The sequence below is a fragment of the Rhinopithecus roxellana genome, chromosome 5 (genome assembly GCF_007565055.1).
Source record: "Rhinopithecus roxellana isolate Shanxi Qingling chromosome 5, ASM756505v1, whole genome shotgun sequence".
Classification (NCBI taxonomy): Eukaryota; Metazoa; Chordata; class Mammalia; order Primates; family Cercopithecidae; genus Rhinopithecus; species Rhinopithecus roxellana.
Genome location: NC_044553.1, coordinates 167,241,347 through 167,267,935, shown reverse-complemented (window position 1 = coordinate 167,267,935; position 26,589 = coordinate 167,241,347). Strand labels below are relative to the sequence as shown.

Below are 26,589 nucleotides of genomic sequence, written 5' to 3'. Positions count from 1 at the left end.
GATACATAACATCCTATGGATGGATATATCCAAATTTGTTTAACCAAACCTCTCCTGGTACATATTTTAAATTGTTTCCAGTTTTTAGTTTCTACCTACTACCCTCCTACAAGAGAACATCTTGAACATAACACGTTTGCTCATTTTTTTTTTTTTTTTCAGTATTTCCTCAAGGAAAACTCTAGAAGTGGAAATTCTAGGTCGAAAAGTTTGGACATCCTTAAGGAATTTAATACATATTGTCAATTATTGTTTTTAAAATGGTTTTAGCAATTTACATTCTCACCAGCAGTGAATGAATGTGTTATTCTGTGTCACCTTAATGCGTGGACTATAATTTTAGTCCCTGTGCTAAATACTACCTCTTTTCATTGAAACATAATCTGTCAGGATTAGAAATTAACCTTTGATGTTGTCTGGCTCCATCTCCCAAGCAATGCCTGAATTCCCTTTTGGATTCTGCTAGTTTGAAATGAAAACCATTTCTTTAAAAATGTTAATTTGAAAACATGATTGATATTTGAACGTAGTAGAAAAATTGGAGGAGCCAGAAACAGAAGTGATCCTGGGGTCAGAATACCTGGGTGTCAGGGCTGACTGTGTCCTTGTCAAACTGTGTAATCACCAGGAAGTTGCTGACCTACCCTGTCTGGGTCTCTGTGTCCCCATGTCTAAGACAAGGGGATTGAGGAGGGCCCAATCTCTATGTTGTCTTTAGTTATGACATTCTATAAATCTTCGGTTATTTAAAGCATTCCTTTCAAGGGCTGGGCTTGTAAATTAAGAGTGGCAGGCTTTTGAAATGCAGCTTGTGTGGGAAAGGAAACAAACCCAGCAGCTAGTTTGCTGCTGGATCAGAATTCTGTGTTCTTTGTGAAGTAATAAATTGTGTCTTGGCTCCCAGATTATTCCAGGTTGCCTCGGGTTTTACGGAAGTGGCTTGTTTCAGGAATGGTTCCCATTGCCGGAAAGTGGGTGTTAATTTGTACCTTGGCTATTTTTCAGGGCACACTCTGGCAAAATCCCGGCATCTTTTTCAGAGGATCAGCAGATGTAATGACCTGCGGGTTGCTCCGCTTGCAAGAGGACACATGCTCTATGTTAATACCCCAAATCAAGCCTACAGTCAGAGGCCTAGGTTTTAAAATAGAGCACTTAGCCTGGGCATGCCAAGGGTTTTTGACCAAGTGGAAACACTTTGGGACACATACCACAGGAAACAGGACAGCAGAATGCTTAGTAATGGCTAGCATTTCTGAATAAAGTATCTGACTCTCCACTGAAATGGGGTACAGGTGGTGTCCTGGAAGAGGAGATGAAGCTAATGGAAGTGAAGAAAGAATAAAATAGAACAACATTTGTATTTGGTGCTCCACAGCTTGCAGCCTACATTAACTTACTTTATTTACTCTACACAATGTGCCTGGGATATCATCATTGCCATTTTGTCCCAGTTCACCCACCGAGCAAATGCAGGGGTTGGAGTGTTGGTCATGAGTGGCCCAGTGACCTCTGCAACAACCTCATGGCTTGGCTTAAAATACCGTAAATCCCTGCTTCCTTGGCAGATGTTCGTAGTCTCTCACCTCCTTTCTGTTCCATGACAATTGAAAAATTGCTCTTTTTTCTTACTGTTTGAGTCCATAGTCATAAATTCAAGTCATTTGCCAATCTTCAGTATAATGCAATTGGAAAACATTGTCTAGTCTAGTATTTCCCAAACTTTAATTTTTTAAATTAATTTCAAGTTTTATTTTAGTTATTTGCACACTGTCTTCACAATTTATGCCATATCTCTGTACCACTTGTACCATTATTTACATTATTTGTTTACAAACAAATTACGATTTCATTTTTTTCTTGCTCTAAGAACTCCAGTAACTGAAATCATTAGTTTAATGTACTAGTTATAGTTTTCTAATATATGATATCACATAGCGGTTAAAATTTTGTGTTCATTTTTTGTACTGTATCTCACTTCTCCCTTTGGTATACGAACTATGCTCTAAGAAATTAGTTTAAATTAATTAAAATTTCAATATTCAGTTTCTTGGTTGAGTTAGCTGCATTTTAAGTGTCGAGTTGACATATGTAGCTTAATGGCTGCCATATTGGGCAGGGCAGACTGAGAACATTCCAGCATCACAGGAATTTCTATCAGACAAACTCTGCCTAAGGTTTGTCCAGGGCACTGAAAGCAGCAGACATTTCACTGCGTTCATTAGCCTAAGCTAGACTGACATATAAGATTATCAAAAGAAAGGTGAATTAATGTAAGAACTGCTAGCAAAAATGTCAGATAATAGTTTCTTTCATTGACCACTGTCCGCGTAAGCAGCAAGACAAGTCAAAGCATCTGAATGGATCACTTCAGTCTGCTCTAAACCAACTCTCTCTCAGGGCTCTCTCTTCTTCCATCCCCGCCACTACCATTCTTCTCTTCCCTCCTTCCGAGTCCATGTCTCTCTTCAGTGTGTGTCTGTGTTTTCTCTTTCATGCTGCTTCTTCCTGTTGCTTCACCTGTGTGTCTTAACCTCACTTTCATTCTAGCACTCAGTCCTTTCTCTCCCTTTCGCCTGTTTTACCTTTCCAACCTTCTGACACTCCCTCATTCAAAAGCTAAGTGTATTTGGATTTTGTTTTGTAAATTCTTCTTCAAGTACAATAATTTCAGGCCAAAGGACATTCTCATTTGTAACGTGAATAAGGGATGCCTCCTAGCAGAATTCCACAAGATGTGCTAAATCTCACTGGCATCTCAGCCCTGTGTGAATGCATGTAAAACAACCATTTCCGGCTCAAACCCCTGCCTGTTGCTCACTGATGTAACCATAACAAACTAATTGTTTTACTCTACTCCTCATCCAAAGTCTTCTTTAAAGAACAAGAGAATTTTGGACCATGCTTCTCTGCGAGCCTCTGGAAGAAGGCCCAAACCTTGCTCTGTGGCATTGGTTACCTTTCTTGAGCAGACTAAAAGCTAGGCATTGCCTTGAAGGCTTGATGCCACTTCTATTTAATCAGAACTCCTTCCAGAGCCATAAGGATACTGGAGGTTCCCACAGGGAGGGAAGTGCTGTGTAGACATATTTATGCTTCATCTGTTGTCCATGAATGTCAAGGAGGAGAACTGATTAGACTGCCTTTTTTTTGTTTTAATTATCCAGAGATTCCAGAAAGGAGGAAAGGCCAAGTGGACCCAAGAGCCCTCAGAAATCCAGGATGCTCTGGGGAGCATATATGCATTGCTCAATTCCATAAAATAGACCCTTCCTTAGGAGTACAAAGTTGTACTCCTATACCCTTACTTCTTGTAGGGAAACCTGTTCACTTCCCCCCACCTCCCCACCCCTTCTAAATGTACTCAACTAGGCTGTGGAAAATTTAATTCCTCTTGCTAATTTATATAAGAAGTTATGATACCTTGGAAAATTTTTTTTTTCCAGCCCAGAGGTCTTTTATTTATTTATTTTTTTAACACCTATTATGCCATGAATTCATAGGGAATAGGTTCCAGCAGCTCAGCCTCCTTCCCATTGGTTCTCACAAAGTGTGCTTCTCTGGGTGGAGCAGGCTGGCGCTTCAGTTGAACCCAGGTACCTTTCTCTTTGGCTTCTTTCTTTTTCTGATCATTTTCCTTCACGCGTTTCAGGAAGCTGTCTCGGCTCTTAGAGTGCTTAATGTGCTCAATATGCACATTAATTCTCTTGGCAAGGATCTTGCCCTTAACTTGTTTACAACAGTGCCAACAGCATGCTGGGTAACGTTGTAGACTCTCCCAGTTTTGCCATGCTAACACTTGTGGGGCATTCCTTTTTGAACAGTACCCATTCCCTTGATGTCTACGATATCACCTTTCTTGTAGATTCGCATATACGTGGCCAAAGGAACAACTCCATGTTTTCTAAAAGGCCTAGAAAACATATCGGGTGCCTCTCCTCTTTCCCTTTGTGTTCGTCATTTTGGCGAATTACTGGAAGATGGCGGTTCCGGCCGAAAGGCGGAAATTTTTATCTGTCAGCTTTAAACCGTTATATACGGGATCCACTATTCTCAGGAAAATGATGTTATGATCTGCTCTCTTTCTCAGACAAAAGGAGGCATTTTTCCAAGAGTGGAAGTCCCCACCTGGGTGGGAATGATAGAGATATCCTCTGGCTGGGTTTTGTACTGCTCTAGACTCTGAAAAAGAGAAAGAGATCCAAGTTTAAGTGACTTTAATCTTAGTAAAGTTTTAAGGTTCATGTTATCTCTGGAAAATAACTGTAACGATTTTTTGAGTGCTTGGAATTTGTAGAGCAGTGTGTTAGGTGCTGCTGTAAACACAATCTCATTAATCCTCATCACAACCCTGATGGGGTGACTCTCCCCCACCAGCATATTCTAATTGGAGGAATTTGAGTCTCAGAGAGGCAAATAATTTCTCAAAGGCAACACAGCCAATAAATTGTCAGAGCTCGGATTCAAACCCAGGACAGAGTTTTGTGGTCTTTAGATCCATTGTTCTGTGTTGGTTTATTCAGCAAATGTTTATCAATGGTTACTGTGGCCAGGCACTGTTGCTCAGGGATTCCACAATGAACAATAAAGGCAACACTCCTGATCTTATGGAGCATATGCCCTGGAGAGGAAAGACAGAAAAACAGGAAGTTAAAAAATAATATAACATTTTTTAACAATTAATAATATAGCATGATCATTTCAGATGTTGCTAACGCTGTAAGAACAATAGATGGAGTAAAGTAATAGTGAATGTGGGGCTGCTTTATGTTGGGGGCTCTCAGAAGGATTTTCTGGGATGACTTTTGAACTCAGACCTGAGTGATATGAAGGATCCAGAATCCAGTGTTGGGAGCAGAGGAAAGAGCAAGTACAAAGGCCCTGGGGTGATTGAGTGCCATGTCTTTCAGGAGCAGCAAGAAGGCCAGTTTTGCTGTGTAGCCGGTGGGGGTGAGTGACAGTATAAGGTTAGAGATGTAGACAGGCTTTGGATTTTGCTCCCAGTGTAATGGAACACCACAGGGTTCTAAGCAGAAGCGGTATATGATCTGAATTGTTTTTTTCTTTTTCTTTTTTGAAACCGAGTCTCTCACTCTGTCACCCAGGCTGGAGTGCAATGGTGTGATCTCGGCTCACTGCAGCCTCCGCCTCCTCAGTTCAAGCAATTCTCCTGCCTCAGCCTCCCAAGTAGCTGGGATTACAGGTGCACACCACCATGCCCAGCTAATTTTTCTATTTTTAGTAGAGACAGGGTTTCACCGTGTTGGTCAGGTTGGTCTCAAACCCCTGACCTTAAGTGATCCAACCGCCTTGGCCTCCCAAAGTGCTGGAATTACAGGAATGAACCACTGTGCCTGGCCTGAATTAGTGTTAAAAGATAACTCTGGTTTCTGTGTATGGAATAGAGTGTACAGTAGCAAGACAGGAAGTGGGGAAAATGGTTAGAAGAACATGAACTTCAGAAGGGCTGGAGGTTTTTGAAGGAGGAGGATAGTGCTTTGGAAACAGCAAAGGGGGAGAGTGGGTGAGAAAAGACTATCCTACCTCCAGGCCCTGGGTGTGAGGAGTGATCCTCGGGGGCCAGCCAGGTCCAGGGAGTGGGCAAAAAGGAAGGTAGCACTCAGAAAAGAAGATGTAGCTCTGGGGGCGTTTGTTGCAGCGGCAGTGGTGGCAAATCACAGGATAGCTAGTTTTTATTGAACATGTACTGTCTGTCTAGCGGGATTCTAACTGCTTTTTCTGCAATAGTTTGTTTAGTCCTCTTGATAATCCTAAACTGTAGATACTATTATTAGCCCAGTATCACATAGGAAGCTGACACAGAGTTAAGAAACTTGTAGCAAGTAAGCAATATGGCTGGGATGGCATTACTAATTTCAGAAGTCAGAGTGGAAGGTTGGAGGGGTTGTCAGAGAGGGTTGGAGCGTGCTCTCACTAAGGAAGAGGTCGACTGGTCTAGAGATGAGACCCAGATGGCACACGTGACCTGGGAGGTTTTGATGGAGGTAAAGCTTGCTCCATGATGCCATTTGCCCTGAATGATACTAGAGGAAGTTTCCCCATCAGTTCAGATGGGAAGCATGGAGCCTAGGAGTGACTGCTCTTTCTTGAAGCTTCCCATGGGGTGGGGCCCAGGGCCTCCTCCCTGGGATTGCTTTCTTAGGCAACTTGTGGGGCAAGAAGAATGTCATCTAAACAAGGCAGTGTCTTGACCGCTTTTATCCCATTGCCCTTGAGTTGGGAGAATGTTCATATTTACACATTTCTGGGATGTTTTACTGCAATTCTCATGTGGAGATAATAATAATAGATAACATTCATTAAGCACTGGCAATGTGTCAGGTTCTATGCTGAGCACTTGGCATATAGTATTCCTTCAATAAACACAATAAAAAGTCTTATGATATAGCTAGTATTCTTGCTCCCCTTTTTCTGATGGACTAACCGAGCTCTAGATAGGTTACATCATTTGCTATATAGTGAGTGGTGGACCTGAGATTTAAACCTTACAACCTGACACCAGAGGTTATAGCCTCACTCTGCTGCAAGTGAAGAAGACATGTTTGCTAGGTTTGGGCAATGCTGCCCAGGAAGTCTTTGTAAATTCCAAAAGAATGAGTGATTGTAGCAACACAAAGTTTAAAGACAAACCTTGAGAGTGAGTGGCTAGCATCTTCCTTCTGTGACCATACTGATTTTGAAATGTTGGTAGATCAATTACCAGCATCAGAGATGAAACCTGAAGGTAATGGACTCAGAGGGGAAAACAAGGTTGAGAAAGGGGAAATTGTTGTGAATAGAGAAAAGGAAATTATTGGTTTACTTAACTTGTCTTCTGCTACTGGATCTAAAAGTAACAGTACTCAAATAATACTTTTTCTCCCTTTCAATTCCACTAAAAGAACACCTAAAAAAACTGCCTACTTCCCCTCTCTCCCCACAAACAAGAAAAATGGTGGGATTATGGATACTTTTTTGGTAAGGTATTTTAGTTTTCTATTTTTTAAAAGAAAACAAATATGCGGGGTATTTTTTAAAGAAATTGTTTAAGTAAAAGAAATAAGATTCTTTAGGCGTCATATTTAATTGAATTCATTTCATCCCCTTAAAAAATGTATTTTCTTTGACATTCATCTATTCCTATCCAAAAACATGGGCAGATGATCGGATCTCAGTTTTCTTAGGCTCTGTGATCCTGGCAGAGTTATTTTGTAATCACTTGTCTGTGTTTCTCCAACTTGAAAATACCTAGACTTCCAAGGCAACTGAACCGCTGTGGAAGAGCCATGAACTTCTCTGCCAAATGGCCGTGAGTAAGAAGATGGCCTCTTGGGTTGCTCTCAGTCCCTCATTTGTGTTCTAAAAGAATTCATTAGCCTGTAGCTCAATTTGGGTTTTTTATTTTTACTTACCTGGTGGATCAGATTTTGCTGTCACTAAATGTGACATCAGACTCCAGATGCCAACATGAGTAAGATGGGATCCTTCTTCCTAAGGGTTCGTTGTTTGAAGAAATTATTACAAAAATTGGTGAGGGGCAAATACAGCCACCTGTGTAGTGAGCCAGTCTGTGTCCCTTTGTGTCAAAAATTCCTTGAAAGTTAGAGCCCTAATGTCTTGAATGTACTCATATAAAATATTCATCATCAGCTCACTGTTACAATTTTTCACCCTTTTACACCTGATGTGAACTTGGGCTTTGCACCTCATGGAGGCGTATACCTATGCTTTAAGATGGGAGTGATGTTACCCAGAGGGACCACCTAGCTGGGAAATGGCAAAGCCTGGCCTTGAACTTCTAATTCCTACTTCAGGACACTTTCTTCTGTCTAAAATAAAATGCTACATGTTATCTGTATACTTTATTTACCGTTCCAAATGTTACTATTAATATTATTATAACCAAGTTATTTAGATTAGCTAACATGTTTTACTGAGGTGACATGGTGGAAGCAAACTCAAAACTGTCCTTTGGGCTGCCTCCCCAGTCCACGGCATGCACAGTTGTGGACAGATAATAGAAGACAGCTTCTCTCTGAAGGTATGGGCTTAGGAGTGGGGATGAGGGAGGTCCAGGACAATAAGAGGAACATGAAACTGCTGAATGAGTGTTTGGAAAAATGAAAAGTATTGCTCATTGATTGAAAGAGATGTAGTCAGAATTTCATGCTTAAGTGTGACCAATTTTGGATGTCATGGTTGTCACCTAATATGTGTCCAATAAACACATGTTGACTGAATGAATAAATGTGGGGTGGAGAAATACAAAGCAAGGAGAGCAAGCCAACCCAGAATCTTCCTTGACTTTCTGTGTGCCTCCTGGAATGGATGATTTAACACCTCTGTGTCTCTAGGTAGAATTGAAAGGTGTCAGTGGCAGAGTTTATGGATATCTCCCTTTAGATGCTATTTAGAGAAGGAGTAGGTTTTGTATACCTGGAAGGTGAAAAGAAAGATCTAGTAAGTTCAAAATAGGGAGATTTTGGAGCCAGCAACTTAATGAGACTCCAGTCTGAACCACAGAAAAGAGGTAGCCAAGCCTGTCTAGATGCCTCCCTTGCAGCACATCAACACACATGTGCCCACCACAGTGGGGGTCCTCCTTGATTATCTGGCATGTTATGGGAACAGAGGAGTCAACACTTTGGAGTAAGTCAGCGTTAGCTCCTGTTGCTTCATTTTTAGAGATGAGTAAAAAGATGTGATGACTGCAGTAGCTTCCTATAACTGCTATAACCAATTACCACAAACTCAGTGGCTTGAAACAACAGAAATCAATTCTCTCATAGTGCTGGAAACCTGACATCAAGAATCAAGGCCAACAGGGCTGTGCTGCCTCCTGAGGCTCCAAGGGAGACTCAATCCTGGCCTCTTCCAGCTTCTGTGGACTCCAGGCATTCCTTGCCCCTTGGCTGTATCCCTCCAATCTCTGGCTCCATCACCACACGGCCTTCTTTTCTCTCTGTGTTTTTCTTCTGGGTATCTCTCATAAGGAAACATGCCATTGGATTTAGGGCCCACCTGGACAATCGAGGATTACCTCATCATGAGATCCTTAGTCACATCTGCAAAGACCCTTTTTCCAAATAAGGCCAGGTTCCGGGGATTAGGACATTAATATATCTTTTGGGAGACCACCCTTCAACCTACTGCAATGGCACTGATGTATTAGGAAGATGGTTTGACAGGGGGAGTAAGACAGCAAGGGTAGGGTGCAGACACTGGGCTCACTGGCTGCTCTGGCCTTAGTCCAGGACTGGGGAAATAAGGAACTAGACCACAGCAGGAGCCATGGGAATAAAGAGGAGGAAATGGAAGCAGGAAATATTTCATGGAAGAATTTGCCAGAAGTTGGTGATAAATTTTGGTATGGTCAGTAAGAGAAAGAGAAAATCCTAATTTGACACCAAGGCATATTTCCCCAAAGTATGTGCTACAGAATGTTGGATCTTGGGATATCAGTAGCTATTGTGTGAGGGGAAAATGGTTCTATACATAAAGAAGTTTGGGGGACACTGGATTAAACAGCATTGAACAGGTGTCTACCTGCAGGATTTCTGTAAGCCTTTAACATCCCCATGTATATCATAAATGTCTAAAGAAGGTTTCTAGAGGACAGTCTTTCCCATACCTACTTGACCATGGGCCTGCTTTATCTAGATTATCTTGAAGAACAAGTGGTCCACACGCCTCTGAAAAATACTGCTTGATGGCATCCACCCTCTGAGAAAAGATAATATAAGTAACGGTCAGAAAGATGGAATGAAGAAAACTGGAATCGGACAGTCTGTTGAGGGCCAGGCCTGTTTCCAAGATCCCTGCCAGCCTTAAAGATAGCCATGGGGACTGACACCAGTAACTGGCAACTGGCAGAAGCCATTTGCAGGTTTGCACAGTGATGCTCTGACTTTAATAGTCTGTGCAACTGTCCTGTGGTTTGGTTTCTTATTTATCTGGTATCTTCTTGACAGTAGAAGCTGTTGCTTTAGAGCAGTTGTAGCAATGTGCGTTTCACCCCGTGTGCCAACTCGGCTGCATTGGATGACTGACTCTCATGCTGCCTGGAGCAGGATGCTAAGCTGCAGGAGGCTGTGCCGGAAAGAGTGCTGTAAATGACTTGCAGTGTCTGCCATGAGCATAGGAGGAGGATGGGGATGAGCTAAGAGCCCTTCTTGCTTTATACTTCAAAGAACTTCCTTGCCCATGCTCCCTCCCTCCCTTCTCCATGCCTCAAAAGGGGCCAACCAAGATCAACAGTTACACACCTTGGATACAGCCATCCTGGACTCTTCAATCTTCATCTCTCCCTACCTCATACACCTTGGATACAGTCATCCTGGACTCTTCAATCTTCATCTCTCCCTACCTCATACACCTTGGATACAGTCATCCTGGACTTTTCAATCTTCATCTCTCCCTACCTCATACACCTTGGATACAGCCATCCTGGACTCTTCAATCTTCATCTCTCCCTACCTCACCTAGAGGGAAAATGGTGGTATCAATGACAGAAATATAGATATCAATTTCACAATGAATAATAAAAATAGCTAATATTTACTGAGCACTTATTATCCATCAGGCCCCCTGCTAAGTGTTTTACATGTAATGTCTCATTTAATTCTCATGACAGCCTCAAGGGATAGATACCCTCAATCATCTAATTGTGTAGATGAGGAACATGAGGCACATAGAGATTACATTACTAGCCCAGGAACACACAGCTAGTATGTGGTACAACCAGGATTTAACTTTAAGCATGCTAATGTTAAAACTGCCACTCATAACCACCAAACTGTGGATTTAATTGTAGACGTGTTGGATTTGAAACATTGGTAAGACTTGCAAGTGGAAATATGCAGGAGGCAGTGGAAGATACAGAACTGGACAAGGTCAGGCCTGGGCACAGAGCCAGGGAGTCGGGGTGGTTGAAAGGTGCCCACAGATACGTTTATTCAAACTATGAGTTGAGAGTCAGTTATACAGATGTACAATGTATAGAGAAATCTGTGCAAATGTTTTATGTATTAGGGAGATGTTTTCGCAAGTAATGAGTTAGAAATAACTGACTTTTGTTATCATAGTCCATGAACAGAACATTTCAACTGTGAGGAAACAAGACACAGATGAAGAAGTCTGTGTCCTAAATCATGCTGAAAAGTCAGAATCTTTTGGGATTTTTGGAGATACACTCTTTGCATCTCATCTCATCTCAATGGTCTCGCAAGTGTAATAGAAAATCATGGTCCTTGGTGAGAGTAGTGAGAGCTTTGCCTTAGCATCGCTAGCTGCAGACTCACCACCTTTCCCATTCCCTGTAGAACCTGAACCCCTCAAGGACAGGGAATGGGTCTCATTCATCCAGGAGCTTCCAACACCCAACACACGCAGACGCTCATTAAACAGTGAGTGAATTAGTAGAACCAAGGAAATAAGAACCAACCCTATTCAGTTACATTCTACTCCTGGATATATTATCAAATTTAGAGTGTTTTCACTGACTCATCACTATTTCATTGTAAATGGCTGAAATTATCCCCCCGTAGGCTGGGGACAACGCCACAATAAATTACTGCCTACTTGAACCGAGTTTCATTTTGTTCTGATTCATTGCCTGTTTCAAGGACCTTCTAAAATCTCAGTTTATGGACTTTACTTCCTGGTGGTTCCCAGAGAGAAATGAGCCTGGATTCCAGAGAATGCAAATTTCTTCAAACTTGCAGCCAGCTTCCAGACTCCCTGCAAAGGTCTCTTAAGCCTCTAAGTATTTCCTCTCTTAAATCACACATCACTGGCACAGGCAGAATATTTTCAAGTTACTTCTTTCTTGTTAGGAGACAGTCGCTTAGAGGTCTACCAATTAGACAGAAATGCAGTCGTTTTGGCAGTTTTATTGTGCTGTCTTTAGGTTTCATTTAGTGATTCTTTTTTTTAAGTTGTGTTTAGTTTTTTGTTCCTGAAAGAAACTATTTCAGGAATAGTTGCACTGGAATATTGATTCCAGGAATAGTTGCTGCATCGGAAACACAATGTTGACTCTCTCTTGGCATGTTTATGGGTGGGATGAACCGTATAATGTGAAATAAAGCTTAATCTCTCACTTGCGCAAATGTCGAGTCGAGACTTTGATTTGACACTTTTCCAATTAGGTGATGTGAATCCCTAGAGCTAGTGTGGTAGCTTATTGCATAGCAATGGCACACAGGTATTCTGCCAAATTTTGATCTGTATCTAAAATTTGTATTTGTTTCAAGCTAGAATAGATTCTCTTATAGTGTCTGTTGGATCGTATGCTGAACTGAGCAAGTTATGGAGTGTGGCACAGAATGGGGCATGATTTGTGGTGCTGTAGCTAAGAGGCACAGTGTCATGTCAAGTCAGTATGTGTGAAAAATGACCATTGCTGTCGTCTGAATGTTCCCCAAAATCCGTGTTGAAACTTAATCCCCAATGCAGTCGTGTTAAGACATGGGTCCTTTAGGAGGTGATTAGGTCATGAAGGCTCATCCCTCATAAATGGGATTAACGCTGTTAAGGCTGTTATAAAACAGGCTTCACCCAGGGTTCGGCCTTTTTTGCCCTTCTGCCTTTCACCATGTAAGGACACAGGAACAAGGCGCCACCGTGGAAGTAGAGACGGGGCCCTCACCACACACCAAAGCTGCTGGTGCCTTGTTCTTGAACTTCCAGCCTCCAGAACTGTGAGAAATAAATTTCTATTATTTATGGATTACCCATTCTCAAGTATTTTGATGTAACAGAAAAAAATTGACTAAGACAGCCATTTATTGAAACACCCAGACTGTTCCTCTGATGCATACAAAAAGGCATGTGGTCAGGGCAATAAACAATTCTCAAATGGAGGGCAACAAAAGTGAAAAATGTGACAACAGCAGGAAGTTTTTGTAACTTCCCAACACTTTCTTTTTCATGATGTATTCACCATTAATGCCCTTCAAATGTATAGCCAAAAATTTGAGTGTTTGAAAGTGCAAAAAGGTTGCAAACCACTGATCCATTCCCAACATCATTAGTTAGGTTCTGACACACACACATACATAAAAACACACACGCGCGCACACACAAACACACACCACAACCTTCATGTTTCTTCTTTCGGATTTTCTTTAAATTTTGCTGCTTTTCTTCATTGATGTTACTCAGATTTTGTTGATTTTTTTTCCTATGTTTATCCTTTTTTTTTTTTTTGAGACAGGGTCTCACTTTGTTGCCCAGGCTGGAGTGCAGTGGCACAATCATGGCTCACTGCAGCTTTAACCTCCCAAGTTCAAGTGATCTTCCCACCTCAGCCTCCTGAGTAGCTAGGACTAACAGTGCACACCACCACACTCAGCTAATTTTTGTATTTTTTGTAGAGACAGGGTCTTGCCATGTTGCCCAGGTTGGTGGTCTCAAACTCCTAAGCTCAAGCAATCCTCCTGTCTCAGCCTTCCAAGATGCTGGGATTACAGTTGTAAGCCACCGCACCCAATTGATTTAAACTCTTCATATCTTGCCTGATATATCCTAGGTATAACCCTAAGAAAATTGCCTTAAGTAAGACTGAACAGTGCCTTGGACTCTCTTGCTCTCAGGCAAATACCCAACTCTCCAGAGTGTTTATTATTGAAAACCACAAAAGTTGAAAATGGGAGACAGCTAACTTAGAAACTCTCCCTCATCCCTCCATCTCTGCCCTTGTCAGAGTCAGTGAAAAGAATGAGAGGTAAGTGCTCTTACCTGTGTATCGTACTTTTACAATGGATGGGGTCCTTGACTCTCTGAGAGTCATGGCCCTTAAGAACATCTGGAGCAGCCACTGAGGACTTTGTCAGCAATTTCTCATTCCAGGCAACAACCCACAGTGGCAGCCAGCAGCCCTCAGCTCCATGGGAAGCAGTATGGGAGAAGTACGTGGACTTGGATAGCACTCAAACCAAAGTCTAACTCATTCTGCTGCAACCTTTAGTAGAGTAGTCCACTTCTGTGAGCTTAATCTTCTCATCTGGAAAATGGAAATAAAATTTCTCCCCCCATGGTTATTAAAATTAAATAAGATGTCTGTCATTTATAGAGGAGGCCCTCTATAAATGTTGTTTTTCTTGCCTCCCTGCATCCCGTAATGTAAACACAAACTCCCTCCCTGGGCTGCCTTTTGTTACTGACACTGGAATATCTGAAAATCAACTGATAGAGATGAGGAGACATGCTTCTTTCACAGATTCCTCAGATTTCCTGACTGGGCTTAGATGAAGCAGTAGCAGAGGGGGAAATCTTGATATATGGCAGGTGTTTAGGCTTTATGGATGGTAAGGAGTAAGTCTGGACTATCCATGATCAGTTTATTATTAATACACATCACACCTCCATTTAATTTGGGTAACAGCGATGAACTCACTTCTTTGGAAGATTCTGACTACTATGGCAAAGACTCTTTAGTTGTTTGCCAAACCTGAGTCTCTTTTCTCCTGGGTCCATAGCTAGGCCATATTTCCCAGCTTTCTTGCAGTTGGATGTAGCCAATGGAAGATGGGCCAGTCCTGGTGATCCTCCACTTTTTCCCCTCTCCATCTGCCAGGTGGATATCAGTGTCCAGTGCAACCTTGGAAACCATGTACTGAGGGGCATAGAGCCTCTGGTAGCCTGGGTCCTTAAGTGGTTGTGTGGAGCTGTGCCCTCCCTGCCCACCATCTGAGTTTTACCCTAGCAAGAAATAAGCTCTTCGTGTTAAGCCGTGGAGGAGTTGTCAAGGTTCATCTGTTATAGCAGCTAGCTTTGCCTTAACGAATAAACTTGATGAAACAGGAGGTGAGTTTTTTAAACTTTCCCCTTTTATGATAGCACTTGACCTTCTTCTGAACATTTTCTATTTTGTTACTGTGGGAAAACAAATTTCATAATTACTTATCTATTCAAAATATGCTGTGTATATTGATCATAAGAAAGATGGAATGAGGTTCTCAGTCAGCAGGGAGTCTATTTGATTTTTTACCTAACAGTCTCAGTTGAAAGCTGGGGTTAGTGATTAACTACACTTATTGTGTTTTCAATCAGATTAAACACTCCTGGTGCCAGGTGCTAGGTTGAGAAGGGGAAGCTTAGTAAAGACAGAAGAAATAAAAGTAATTTTTTTCTAAATAGTCAGAAATCCAGAAATTAGACAATCATCAAAGATTTGTCTAAAGTATCCTATATAATTTTATGTTTTCTTGGACCAAGTGTACTGAAAATAGTTTTACCTTTTCTAGCCTTCAGCTTCATCAAATGTAAAATGAAGGATACTTTATCTATAGGATTTGAGAATTAAATGGGGATCATAGCTACCTCCCAGCCTAATGCCTGACATAATAAATATTAAAACCCTACCCTTTCTTAATGACCTGGTTTGTTGGGATTTGCTCGGGAGTCATACTTATGAACATGAATTATCACCCTTGGAGACTTGTAAATTATCTGTGGCTGCTTATCCCAACATGGAATGGTGCTAGGTGGCAGTGCTTCTGTTAAGGTAACTACTTCTACAATTTTTATTGATTTCTTCTTGCCACTTTTTTTGCTGGTAGTTGCAGCCTTCAAAGCTATCTTCTTCTAATCCTTTTTATTGAGGGAAGAAAATGAAACACCCCTGGTAGAAATTATTATCGGAAAATGAACGAGTTCTGTGTGCAAGCTGGAACACACTCCAGCCGGGAAGACTACCAGCCGAATGGCAGTTACAGCAGCTTGGGGGCCAGTACACTCAGTGCCAAGATTGGGGCTGGTTCCAGCAAGTTGAGGTTAGCAGCAGTCAGAACTCCCCAGTTTAGTACGGTGCTGCTACACTTCTTGCCAGCTCAGCTCCTGTGGCTGGGAGAAAGCGGGGAGGAAGGAGGTAAAGATCAGAGATTGAAGCAGGACAGGATAGCTAGGGTCAGATACAACTTTAGCGATTCTTCATTGAGGAGGCCAAGCAGTGGTTTTCGGGTGTGAGTTTTTATGACACACTACTTATTTGGCGCTAAATATGACATGCCTACATATTTAAAAGGCCCAATCATTCATTACCCAGCACAAAGACGGTAATATACACATCTATTTGAAATGGTATCAGCTGACATGTCAGTGATTTGAGGAATTTTAGAAAGGATCTCTCCTCAAAATATCTCCTCGTCCAGTTTGCCTTGATTAAGGAATCTCACCCTGAAGAGATGTATCCCTTTGGATTAATGGAGCATTTGCTGTCTTTCACTCATGTGGTCACCAGGTAGACAGGCATTGACACTTACTGTGTGCCACGCCCCCGAAAAAAAACAAAAAAATCTTTACCTCTGCCTTCAGGAACCTTATTGTCTACTTGAAGAGATTATTACATGAGAAATCTGTGTTGTGGATGAGGAAAGGGGTCTAGAAGGTGAAGTGCAGGGGCTTAGAGAGAAATTAAATGGGGGCGGGGGCATTGAAGGGGATAGGGGCAGAGGTGCTAACTTAGATTTTGAGTCAGAATGCCTCTCTGGAAGAATGTGCTTCTATCTGAGACCTGAAGAATAGTCCTTGGCCAGGCAAAAGAAGGGATGAGTTTAGAGCCATAGGAAAAAAGGAGTGAACATTTGGGGCAGGAAAGAGCTAGGAGCTAGAGGGAGACCAGAGGGTCATAAGGAAGGGGGCGGGGAGTGTGGGATGGGGCTAGATCCTGCTGGGCTTCTGGGCCTGGCTAAGGACTTCTTAAATTCAGACCTAAGGACTTCTTCATTCATCCTACAGGCAATAGGAAACCCATGAAGTAATAAAGGAATGACCTTTTTCCGCTCTTGTTTTAAAATATCACTCTACTCAAGATGTAGAAATTGTGTTGGAAATACACAAGGTAGAAGCCCAGAGATCAGTTAGGAGGTGACTGAAAAATCCCAGGAGGTGCGATGCCTTGAATTTGTGGACACATGAAAATGGATAGAAGTGGATGAATTAAAGACATATTTCAAAAACACAGTCAGCAAGACTCTTCTACTGCATTGTGGTTGCGCGCCTCGGCTGTGGAGACAGATCCCCTGGGTTTGAATCCCTGCTTTGCTGCAGACTTGTCATGTGATCATGAACAAGTCACTTAACCTTTCCAAGCCTTGATCTGACCTGTCCACTTGGCATGTTATTTAAATGAGAAAATACATCCATGATCTCTTAACACAGTGCCTAGTGGCACAAATCAAGCACTCATTAAATGTTATTCTTTTGTTGAAATGCAGGAGGAGGTAACTCTTCAATCCAGTTATCACTTCATTTGCTCTTTGTTCTGAGTTAGTTTCCCCGATATTTTCCAGCTGCCAAATAAGAGATGCAGAAACTGGGCAGAAGATGCCTGAATTCTGTGTGGAGGAAGACCAGGGCTGCATTAGAATCCCTTGTGAACTTGAAAACCACCAACCCCCTCTTCATGTACCTCTTTTGCAGCTCACCCATAACCCCAGTCTTAAGCTTTTACTGCAAGATCACTTTTTCCAGTTTTTTCCAGTATTTTCTTCAAGTCCTCAGCAATTTCTGTAAGTCCTGCAGCCTAAAATACAGGTCCAAGCCATGCTGTGGAGTAAGTAAGGTTACACTGTTGGGTTGATCTGCCATGAGTAGACATGCACCGGTGTTCACTGGGACCTTTGGTGCTTATTCTATAGCCTTGGCCTAGAGGGAGCAAGGCACGAAGAGAGACATGACCCAGAAGGGTAACAGCCATGAGCAATGCCGACACTAAACTCTTAGCACTGACTGAAACAAGGAAGGGTGGAATTGTGTGTGTGTGTGTGTGTGTGTGTGTGTGTGTGTGTGTGTGTGTGTGAGATGGAGTCTCACTCTGTCACCAGGCTGGAGTACAGTGGTGCCATCTCGGCTCACTGCAACGTCTGCCTCCTGGGTTCAAGTGATTCTCCTGCCCCAGCCTCCCAAGTAGCTGGGATTACAGGCACATGCTGCCATGCCCAGCAATTTTTTTTGTATTTTTAGTAGAGACAAGGTTTCACCATGTTAGCCAGGATGGTCTCGATCTCTTGACCTTGCGATCTGCCTGCCTTGGCCTCCCAAACTGCTGGGATTGCAGATGTGAGCCACCACGTCCAGCCAGGATGGAATTACTTAATGAAGCATTTATCTTGCCACATATTTATTAAACTCTTTCACTAGAGTGTTTGGTGCTGGCTGTTTATAATATAGATGTTTGACAAATCTCTTAACACATGCAAAGCCATTTTCTTTCTTTTTTCAGAAAGTAATAATCATCTCTGTTCTATTCGAAGCAGAAAATTATATTTAATTAAGTAAAATTAAGATTAGAGAATGAGTGTGTTGAAGACCCTTGGAAGAAAACCAACGAGTTGGTTGACTGTCATTTTCCCACTGGTAATATATTCTCAGCTCCACTGGTGGGAGTTGTAAAGTTTTCCATTTAGACACAGAATGAACACTTTTGCTCGTGGAAAGAAAGCCAGTCCTTCTGAGATTTCACTTACCATGTGTGTGCCTTCTGAGATATGAGTCGTTATTTGCTGAGCAGTTGAGTCTTCCCTGGGTTTCTGGGATCCGGTGCCTGCAGTTTGATAAAAATAACCTCTAGATGGAGCTTTTGCATCTTTTGGCTGAGCTGGGTTGCCAGTGAGGCAAATCCCCAGTAATCTGAGCAGGATCAAAATAAATTTCGTTACTCCTTCTTATTACATAAGTATTGTGTGTTTGTGGTGGGAACACTAGAAAATATAGATTCACAAATGGGAGAAAATAAAAATCACCGTGCAGAGATAACCAGCATTACCATGCTGGATAATAGCCTTCTGATCACTTTTTCTGTGTGTAATGAAAATGGTTTCATCCTCGAAATCCCCTTTTGTAACTTTTTTTTCACTTAGTAAATTGTCAACATCAATACAGCAAACACCAATCAGTGTCACTAAATATTACAACACCATAGTTTTATAATTAAATAATATCCCAAAACATGCAGTAAGACATATTTAATTCAGACCTTGTGATTAAACGTTTACATTATTTAAGATTTTTCACCATTGTGAACAATACCAAGATGAAAACTTGGTATTGTAATGGGCATTTATCCTTCATAAAAATTATTTTCCAGGTGAACGTAGCAACATGTTACTTGATTTTGTGTATCTTTGGTTACTATTAATGTTAAATTGTTTTTGGTATTAGAGTCTCATATTGCATTTGTGTATCTTCATTTGTGAACTGCCTATTCATAGTTATTCCCGTTTTTATCATTTCACTATTTTTCCAAATGAGAATAATTTTTGTTACTATATTTTTCTGCTCACTGTAAAAACAATTAGAAAATAACAAAATTAAAAGAATGTGATACTCACCTTTTATGTTTGCTCAAAATAAAATTATATTAAGGATGGTATTTTATGGCCTACTTTTTAAAAACAGCATATTAAGATATAATTTATGGCCAGGCTTGGTGGCTCATGCTTGTAATCCCAGCACTTTGGTAGGCCAAGGCGGGCAGATCACCTGAGGTGAGGAGTTCAAGACCAGCCTGGCCAACACGGTGAAACCCTGTCTCTACTAAAGATACAAAAATTAGCCAGGTCTGGTGGTGGGTATGTGTTTGAGGTACGAGAATCACTTGAACCCGGGAGGCAAGGGTTGCAGTGAGCCAAGATCGTTCTCTGCACTCCAGCCTGGGTGACAGAGCAACACTCCGTCTCAAAAAAACAAAACAAAACAAAAAACCGTGTATAATTTATACATCATCCAATTCACTGATTTCATTTTTTTTTTTTTAGTATATTTATCTTCATAGGGTTATGCAACTCTCACCATAATATAACTTCAGAACATTTTCATCACTCCCAAAAGTAATCCTATACCCATTAGCAGTCACTCCCCATTTCTGCTCACCCTCCTCGGGCCTGTGAAACAACTAATCTACTCTCTGTCTCTATACATTTGCCTATTCTGGACATTTCATACAAATGAAATCATTCAACAAATGGTCTTTTGTGAAGACTTCATTTAAGATATCTTTTCACGGATCATCCATTTTGTAGCATGTATCAGTGCTTCATTTCTTTGTATTGCCAAACTATATTCTGTAGTGTGGATGTACCATATTTTATATATATCTATTCATTAGGTGATGGACATTTGAGTTATGTCCACTTTTGGGCTTGGGCTATTATGAATAATGCTGCTATGAACATGTGAACATATGTTGTCATTTCTCTTAGGTATATATCTAAAACTGGAATTACTGGGTCATATGGTAATCCTACATTTAACTTTTTGATACAGCTGCAGACTTTTCCAAGGCAGCCACACCATTTTACATGACCACCAAGCAGTATATAACAGCTTATCCACACCCTTGCCAATATTTGTTATCACCTGTGTATTTGATTAGTGGTTTTGATTTGCGTTTCCCTAATGACTCTTGATGTTGAGCATCTTTTTCTTTGCTTATTGACCATTTGTATGTTTTTTTCCTGGAGAAATGTCTATTCAAACCTTTTGCCCATTTTTAATTGAGTTTTCATTTATTATTAAAGTATAAGAATACTTTATAGGTTCTGATACAAGTGTCTTATCAGACCTGATTTGTACATTTTTTTCTCCCCCATTCTGTGGTTTGCCTTTTCACCAACTTGATGGTATCATTAGCAGCACCAGGGTCTTCAATTTTGATAAAGTCCCGTTTATTTGTTTTTCCTTTCTCACTTGTGCTTTTGGTGTTATACCTATAAAACCGTCACCTAACTCAAGCTCATGAAGTTACTCCTGTGTTTTCTTCTAAGAGTTTTAAAATCTTAGCTCTTATACTCAGGTCTATATATTAGTGTCCTACGGCTTTTATAACAAATTAACAAATTTGGTGGCATCAGATCACAAATTTATTATCTTCCAGTTCCAGAGATCAGAAGTCCAAAATGGGTCTCAGTAGACTGCAATCAAGGTGTTGGCAAAGCCGCAGTCACTATGGAGGCTCTAAGAAAGGATTCCTACTTCTGGCTCTTTCCAGCTTCTGGAGACTGCCATGTTCGTTGGTTCCCAGCTCCCCTTCATCTTCAAAGCCTGCAATGGCAGGTTGAGTTCTTCTCACAACCCTCTCTCCTTTGCCTGGCCTTTCCACATTTAAGGACCTTTGTGATTAATTGTGCCTACCTTGATAATCTAAAATAATCTCTGTATTTTAAAGTCATCAGATTAACCATGTTAATTCCATCTGCCACCTTGTTTTGCCTTTGCTATGTAGTATAACATATTCACAAATTTTAGGGATTAGGACGTGGACATCTTGGTGGAGACATTATTCTGCCTACCATGATCTATGATTTATTTTTTTAATGGACAAGTAAAAATTGTATGTATTTGTGGTGTACCACATGATGTTTTAGGTTTATATACACATTGTGACTGGGTAAATCAAGCTAATTCACGTATGTATTATAAGAACACTTAAAATCTACTCTCTTAGCAGTTTCCAAGTGTATATTATTAATAATTATAGTGACCATGATGTAGAATCTTTGATGTGTTTTGAGTTAATTTTTGTGTGTGTGTGGGATGAGGTAGGGGTCTATCTTCATTCTTTTGCATGTAGATATCCACTTATCCTGACACCATTTGTGGAAAAGACTATTCTTCCCTTATTGATGTAGCCTACTTCTGTCTTAAAATGTAACATCAAAATGTTGTCAGCATCAGCAGTCAATGGCATGGTCACTCTAAAGGACTGGATAGGAGTTCACTTTTTGGGTATACCATAGTGTATCTAGGACCTCCCCTATGGTTAGACATTGAGTCCAAACTTTCAGTGTTAACGTTGTCTTTCTTTAAGGGTTTTGTGTTTTTAAAAATACATTGTAGACCTGAGCCCTTTCCCCCTATAAACGTTGTCAGTTATCTTTGAAATCATTCACTTCTTTCCATCATCCCGGTTTAAGCTTTTAGCCCTTTTCATCTAGACTACAGCCATAATCTTCTAACTGGTCTTCCAGCTTCCATTCTTGCCTCCCTCTAATCCCTTTGCCATACAACAGAAGTAGCCCTTGCAAACTGCAAACCTGGTCCTATTACTGCTGCCCTTGCCCTTAAAGTAGATTCTCATTAAGAGAAAGACAAAGTCTCTGCATCATGGCCCCTCCCTTTGTCCTCAGCCCATCTGAGGCTGGGCTGACTCCCCCTTGGTTGCTTCTGTTCAGCCACACCTCCTTCCTCTCAGGTCATGAGGAAGGTCATTATTGCTCCTCTCACAAGCCAATCTCTCTAATGAGGAAAATCTTCCTATATTACCATATATCCTTCCTTTGTAATTCCTTTCACATTGCAATTCTAATTGTATTTGTTGAGTTTCATTAATGTCGGCATCCTGCACCAGACCAAAAGCTCCATAATTATAAGAATTGAGTCTCTTGTTTTCTGGTTCAAGCAGATGATAAGTACTGATATTTTCAGTGAATGGACAAGTGAAATACATTCTCTACTGTGTATTTGGCTTTTTTTTCTTTGTTTTTTTTTTTTTGTTTTTTTTTTTTTTTTTTCCTGGGACAGAGTCTCACTCTGGCCTAGGATGGAGTGCAATCACGATCATGTGTTCTTGGCTCACTGCAGCTGCCTCCTAGGTTGAAGTGATTTTCATGCCTCACCCTCCCAAGTAGCTGGGTTTACAGGTACATGCCACCATGCCTGGCTAATTTTTGTATTTTTAGTAGAGATGAGGTTTCATCATGTTCAGGCTGGTCTTGAACTCCTGACCTCAACTGATCCACCTACCTTGGCCTTCCAAAGTGCTGGGATTACAGACGTGAGCCACCGTGCCCCGCCTATTTTTCTTTTAATTCTGTTTATGGTATTTTCAACTTACAGAATTTTAAAATATATATACAAATATATAAATATTTTCTTTTGTGATTTTTGTCTTCATTATAGCTCTGCTTAAAAATCCTTCCCCACACTAAGAATATAGAAATATAGACCCGTTTCCTTTTACTGTTTTCATACTTCTGTTGTTTACATAAAACCTATAATCCACTAGCAGTTTGTCACTGATACAAATTGGAGAAATAACTTTACTCCTCAAGTGGTTGGCCACATTCCCAACCCTTTGCCTTCCTTTCCTTGATGATTTGAAGTGACTCATTGATTGCACATGAAATCCCTCTACATGTTTAGTCAGGTGAATGATCTGTCTCTTCCGTCACTGTTTTTGCCACTGTTTTCATTATTACGGCTTCGTGCTGTGTTTTAGTATCTGACAGTTACCTTTTGTAAGAAAATAAGATTTCATAAAATAATACTTTACGTTTATGCAGTTTGAATTAAGGTTTACTAGACAGATAAGTATTGCTTAAAGCAATGGTTCCCAAACCAGCAGGCATCCACGGGGCTTGTTATAACACAAATCGATGGCCTTAACCCCCAGAGTTCCTAATTCATAAGTCTGGGATGAGGCCTGATAGTTGCATTTTAAAACAAGTTCCCTGTTGCTGCTGATCCAGGGACCACCGTTGAGAACCTCTGCCTTAGAGCAAATACTTGAAACAAAGAATACGGAGAATGGTTCTGATGCATTGTCTGAACTAGCTCCCCTGTGTACTGTAAGAGTTAGGATGGGCCTGTATGGTTTTTTCTGAGCATCTCCCTGATTGTGTCTCTGGCCCTTCTCCCGGCCTGACTTTAAATCCCTGAACCCAGTTGAGCCAAGTAACATAATTCTCCTTTCAGTGAACCTGCAAAGTGCTCAACCTAACTGCATGACTGCCCTGATAGTTACAAGTGCTGATCCAGCCAGGCTTTGGCCCCTTTCAGACAGAAATCAGAGAATGGTAAAGATGCAGCGACTTCCTTTGTTGTAGATTCTCGTGATTGTCCTTATCTTTAAAGAGAAGGGAGAACAATCACTGGAAATGCAGCAGAGATCTCTTCTTCACTTTCCTCATTTCCCACCTCTGTGGCTCTTTAATGGCTTCTTGGTTCATACAAAGGGAGAGTTAATTACTAACACCTGCTTCTGCTTCTCCTTTCCTGCATGGCCAGCTCCCTGACTGATAGCCAGCTGCTTTCTTGACAAGAGACTTTTTCCACCTATTCCACACAATGCCAGCGTATGTAAAGAAATAAACGTAGTTTGAACACTTAAGCCGTACAATATGGACCTCTGTGGAGAAACCTGCATCTTCCTTCTTCCTTCGTAAAGGAATACACATTCTTTGCAGAAAGTAAAATAGCCTTACGGGCGATATCTGCTATGGTTTACTCTTCTTTATTAGTTAGAGGTAGTGCACAATTATATTTTACGTGAAATGTGTGGTTTTAGATATCATATGTTCATTTTCCCTATTTTTTGATACTCTCATTTCTACCACTAACATTTTCTCTTTTTAGGTCACCCAAAACTTAGGTTGAAATTATTTGAATTTCCTTGAGGAATATACCTTCTGGGAATTTAGCCTCTGTGTTTTCCGTTTTCTGGTATCTAAGACGAACCATGAGAAGACCTCCCATCATAAGCAGATAAGAGTTGGCTGTAGAGCCCACTTTTGCATCCATGCTCTTGTTTGGCATTCACTGAATCAGGCTATCTGTGTGCTGACTCTTGGGGCCACAGAGAAAAAGACACATCTCTTGTATGGAGGGCTCATTCTGTATTGATGAAGACAATGCATTTATTAACAATTATAACACATCATGATAAATATTACACTGGAGATAATCAGAGGATGGCTGGGGACAGAAGCCAGGGCACTGCCCTGAGCTTGACAGGGAGACTGATGAGATATAACTCCTAGAAAAAGTGACATTTAAGTGAATCATTGGGAGCAAGGAGAACTTGTGCATGTCTTCATTTCTGTTCTTAACTATTATTACGACCATTATTTCATTTTCTTTACTTTTTTCTTTTTTGGGGGGGAGGGATGAAGTCTAGCTTTGTCACCCAGGCTGGAGTGCAGTGGGGGGATCTTGGCTCACTGCAACCTCTACCTCCTGGGTTCAAGTGATTCTCCTGCCCCAGCTTCCCGAGTAGCTGGGATTACAGGCGTGCACCACCACGCCCAGCTAATTTTTGTATTTTTAGTAGAGATGGGATTTCACCATGTTTGTCAGGCTGGTCTTGAACACTTGACCTCATGATCTGCCTGCGTCGGCCTCCCAAAGTGCTGGGATTACAGGTGTGAGCCACCATGCCCTGCCTACTTTTTTTTTTTTTTTTTTTTTTTTGAGACAAGTCTCTGTCACCTAGGCTGGAGTGCAGTGGCGGGATCTTGGCTCACTGCAACCTCTACCTCCTGAGTTCAAGTGATTCTCCTGCCTCAGCCTCCTGAGTAGCTGGGATTACAGGCATATGCCACCACACTTAGCTAATTTTTGTATGTTTAGTAGAGATGGGGTTTCACCATGTTGGCCAGGCTGGTCTAGAACTCCTGACCTCAAGTGATCCACCCACCTCAGCCTCCCAAAGTGCTGGGATTACCAGCATGAGCCACTGCGCCCGGTCTCATTTTATTTACTTTTTGAATAGCAATACATTCACATGTTTGACAGTTCAGTAAGTATGAAAGGGAATATAGAAAAACTGTCCACCAGTGTGGCTATTTTTCTAATAGCCACATTTTAAAAAGTAAAATGAAACAAATGAAATTAATTTTAATACTATATTTTATTTAACCCAACATATTCAAAATACTATTTCAACATCAAATCAACATAAAAATATATGAATGAGATATTTTACATTCTTTTGTTTATACCAAGTTTTCAAATTGTATGAAGTGCGTTTTATACTTACAGGATATTACAATTTGGAATAGCCACATTTCCAGTACTCAGTATTTGTGTGTGGGTAAGTGGCTGCAGTATGAGACAACACAGATGTGTAATAATAAATTTTCCTCTCCTTTCTGTCCTGAAGCTACTCAGTTTCCCTCCCTAGAGGTAACCATTATTAGTAGTCTCAAGTGTGTTTTTCCACAGATAGCACATAGACAAGCAATTATAAACATGCATATGCAAATAATAGGACGGTAATCACACCTCTGTGCATCTTACTTTTTTCATTTAGTCTTGGATATATTTCATGTCATTGCGTAGGAAGCAAACTCAATTTTTTTGTTGTTGCTTCAGGGTACCTCATTTTATGGAGGTCACAAATTATTCAATTAGTCCCTATTGATGGGCATTTAGTGGTTTCCAATATTTGATGCTTATGAACAATTTGGGCTACATTTTTAGAGACAGAGCAACAGGAGCTAGCTCAGTGAGGATGGGGGAGTGACTTTCTAGAGAAAGGGAGTACCAGGAAGGAAGGTATGGAGCACAAGGACACATGGTATTTGAGATAATTTCTTGTGGCTTAAGATGGCTGGAGAATGAAGTGTGTGTGAACACAAGATAAGAAAAGGAGGCTGGAAGGGCAGGAAGAGAACGTATTGCAAACAGTCTTGTTGTAATTGTCATATGAAGGGATTTGGACTTCATCCCAAAGGACACCCGTCAAAAGATTTTAAGGAACAGAGGAGTATAAATAAATGTTTGAATTAATAAATATATGGAAGAGGAGGGACAAATCATACTGCTGAATTCTGATTAAGTGTAGAAGGCATGAGAGAAACAGAAAAT

At 41.0% G+C, this 26,589-nt stretch overlaps 1 protein-coding gene and 1 pseudogene across 2 annotated transcripts in view; one reads left to right on the top strand and one right to left on the bottom strand.

Annotated features, from left to right (window-relative positions):
• Positions 1-26,589, top strand: part of THSD4 (thrombospondin type 1 domain containing 4) — a 702,136-nt gene that overhangs the window by 430,034 nt on the left and 245,513 nt on the right. The gene's annotated exons all lie outside the window — the stretch shown is intronic.
• LOC115897400 lies at positions 3,444-3,988 on the bottom strand (annotated as a pseudogene).